Source organism: Neomonachus schauinslandi, chromosome 16 (genome assembly GCF_002201575.2).
Source record: "Neomonachus schauinslandi chromosome 16, ASM220157v2, whole genome shotgun sequence".
NCBI lineage: Eukaryota > Metazoa > Chordata > Mammalia > Carnivora > Phocidae > Neomonachus > Neomonachus schauinslandi.
In genome coordinates, this window is record NC_058418.1 from 1,044,719 (window position 1) to 1,048,541 (window position 3,823).

At 43.5% G+C, this 3,823-nt stretch overlaps 1 protein-coding gene across 1 annotated transcript in view; it reads right to left on the bottom strand.

The window, feature by feature from the left end:
- LOC110573647 (zinc finger protein 211-like) overlaps nt 1-3,823 on the bottom strand; it is a 38,432-nt gene that overhangs the window by 1,503 nt on the left and 33,106 nt on the right. The gene's annotated exons all lie outside the window — the stretch shown is intronic.

Consider the following 3,823-nt stretch of genomic DNA (forward strand, 5'->3'; position numbering starts at 1 on the left):
GCCCCAATGGAATGATACATAAATATGTATGCAAATATGTATATTTCTATAGTACTTCCCTATTTAGAACATATACTTTCCTGATTATATTTTCCATTTATTGTCTTCGCTAAAATATAAGTTTAAGGAGAAATTTCTTAGTTTGTTCACTAGAGTATCTCAGGTACTGATATTTGGTTGACAAATTTCAAATAACCAATAAATAATCTGCTCAATAAATGGATGAATGTGTAATGTTGGTGTTTATTCTTTAAAATCCAGGAATGTCCAACTCCAGGACACAAACACCAGCTTCCAGTGGTCAAGTGATGCTTTCCCTCCTGCTCCCCTGTCCTCTGTCCACACAGTTTATCTTTACTGGGCCACATGCACCTAAAAAGGTGGAGAGCAGAGGCAGAAACCCAGAAATAGGCCTTAGTCTATAAAAGGGAACCTTTATATTCAAATGATATATTTCTGTAATTCGCTGGAAATATTAATAGCTAAACTGGACCTGATATGATTGATGACTGAAAGTTTCAGAATGCTATTTTATTGACAAATAAATACCAAAAAAGGGCAAATGCTTTCCATTCATTTCTTCCAGAGATGGCAGGTATTGGGGGATGAGGAGCTTATTTGCAGAACTAGTTTGAAAGGGCAGTTTGGAGGAAATGAAAATATTCTGTGCACGGCAGAGGCAAAAAGCACTTATGCTGGTTACTTGGAATACATTTGTGAGCTAGTTTCCACTAGGAAATTAGGGCTCACTTACACTGAGAAACTAGAAGGTACCATGTGGAAATGGCTTGAATCATGGAAGGGGGTATTCTGTGGGGTAAATTGTGACATTTCTCTCACTGCATCCATAATACAGAGGATTATGGGGCTGCAGATAATGCTCCACTGTATGGAGAAGCCCATTTATCTGTCCTCTTTCCTGAGCTGTCTCCAGGTGTTTGCTATTGTGAATATCCTTGCACATACCTCTTGGTACAGAGGAAAGCTTTTGTTTGGAAAGATCTCTGTGAGGTGAGTTGTGAAATAATAGAAAACATATGTTGGTCTCTGTTCCTAGTTCCAGGCACAGAGCTGCTAAAACCCTTGTAATTTCTTAAGTGATGAGAGCACTAGAAACATCTTTTGTTCTAATACTTGGTCTTTGACCCTGGTTCCTGATACAGAACCCCTAAGTCATTTGGAATTTTCTGGGTGATAGGAATGTCTTTCATTTCAGTGAGACAACTCCTGGATAGCTTCAGAATGGGGACTGGTCACCAGAAAGACCAAATCATGAGTAGAACCTTGAAACTTTCAGCCCCATCCTCCACGAGTTGGAGAGGAGATAGAGATCGAGTTAATGATCAGTCATACCACACAGAGTTTAGAGAACTTGGTGAACACCCACATTCCAGGCTGTCCATGGGGACAGAAGCTCCTGCGCTGGGGACCCTTCCAGACCTCACCATAGCCTGGCAACACAAATGCACAAATACAGAGACTCATGAGACAGGGATGTCATAGGGACACCCAAACAACACACAGAACTGCACAGTCCCCAAGGACCAAGTGTGATGAGGGGGATGGGTGTTGGGTGCACACCTTGGTAGAGCCTGGAGGCTCACACAGGTTTGAAGACTGGCACATGGTGGGGGGAAACCAGCTGGAACCTAGAAGTCTTTACACAGAAATACTTGCCCCTAGGGCCGAGAAGCCTTGGTCTGGTTAGGAGAGGAAGGTGGGAGGTTTATGCGCTTTATAGGAGGGATGGGAAATTTCTAGCAGGTTAGTAGCCATTGTTTGAACAATTTGCAATTTACTAACAATGGTGAGGAAGAGCTGTAAGCACTAAGGTCTCCTGCAAGAGCTGCAGGCAGGGATATGTGAGGGTCTCAGTGGCTACTCTCAGTCTTTCAGGGCCTCACACCATAATAGTGATGGTGATAACTGGGTGACAGCTCAGTATGGGGGCACAGAGTGGAGGGGTCACCCAGAAGCCATATTTAGGCTTCCTCCCTCCTTGGGGAGGAATTGTTGGCAATGGTGGTAAGGGGGCAGGATGGTCTATGGTGACACTGATGATGTGGAGAGCCTCACGTGGAGATGTCGGGGTGGGGTTACTTGGTCCCAGGCTCCATGGACAGTCTGGCAGGTGAGGTATCTGGGCGTCCTGGTCCGAGTCCTGGGCAATTTCCGCTGGAGAAGAACAGAAGGGAACAAGGTGAGTAGGTCCAGCACAGTGTAGCCTAACCATTCCCAGCTCAGCTGCATAACAGCTGTGCAGCCTTGTGGAAGTCCCTTGCCCTCTCTGAGAGAAAGAACTGTCCTTTGAAAAGTGGAATAACAGTCCCTCCACACAGTATGGTTTTCGGGCTGTTAAATGAGATAATCCTCAAGAGAGCCTATCAGCACTAGGTTCCCCTGAAAATATGAGTGGGGGGCCCTCAGCAAAGTGGAAGGGGGCATGTGACTTCAGAGTGCCCCAGAGGGGCTGATAAGGGCCCATGGCCAGAGGCAACTCCAGCGAGGGGCCTTCTGTGAACCCCAGAAACATGGTGGGGGTTTCCTAAGACCCTGGCCTACTGGGGGTTCTGGAGGCAAGCACCCAGGACACCTCCTGCGGGCTGTTATCATTTTTCTTGCAGAGCAAAGCACCAGCCAAAGAGCAATCTCAGACCTGTTCAAACTAGTATGAGACGTGATGGATGCCAAATTTGACCTTTCACTAACTTTCCCCCTCATTACAATGCTAAAAATCACTCCCAGAGGTGGAGACTTAACACGCAAATGAAACAGAATGTATGAAGAAGCATGTTCTGTCAACTGCGCCTGTGCTCCCAAATCCCTGTATTTTCCCACCCCACATGCTTACACATCACTCCTTTCCCACCTCAGGTTCTTTAAAACTTTCACTGGCTATTGTTCTGGGAGCCAGTCTGACACCTTTTTTGTGGCTGTATCTCCCTTCAGCTGCAGCTGGTGCCCCAATGAAGCCTTGACTGCCTTTAAATTGTGGGTCCAGCCTCATTTCTACTGTCATTGGGTCCAAGGACCCAAGTCTGGTAACATCATTATGAATGATGATTATGAATGATGAATGAATCAAATAAACTATTTGATGATGAATAATGAATGAATCAAATAAACTATTAATTTCCACACCACATCTACTGATTTCTCTGTCTTTATTTCAATTCATTCTATGTTTCATTTCTAACTTAGTCCTACACTTTCCCTTTCCCCTTTTATTTTGCTTCACTGTTCCAGTCTATTATATGTTTCATTCCACTCATGATTTCTTAAATGTCTCATTTCAATCCTAAATGGGTTTATAAAATATTAAACAAAATCATTTGTGTACACATTTAAGGTTTTTGATCTGTTAAATAACAAAATTCAACTGAGTAAGTTTTAAAGATCTTACTGGCTTTATTCAACAATTCATGAATCAGACAGCAGCCCATCAAGTAAATAGAAAGGAGCTCCAAACAGCTGTACAAAATGGAAAACTTTTATAGGCTGAAGGTGTGGGACAAGGAAGTTACTAGCAGATAGATAGATTTTGGATACTAGCTCCTCGTCTGATAAGATATTTGCAAATATCTTCTCCCATTCTGTCGGTTATCTTTTGGTTTTGTCAACTATTTCCTTTGCTGTGCAAAAGCTTTTTATCTTGACCAAATCCCAATAGTTCATTTTTGCCTTTGTTTCCCTTGACTTTGGAGACGTGTCTAGCAAGAAGTTGCTGCGGCCGAGGTCACAGAGGTGCCTCTAGGCAAATCCTCTAGGATTTTGACGGATTCCTGTCTCACATTTAGGTGTTTCATCCATTTTGAGTCTATTT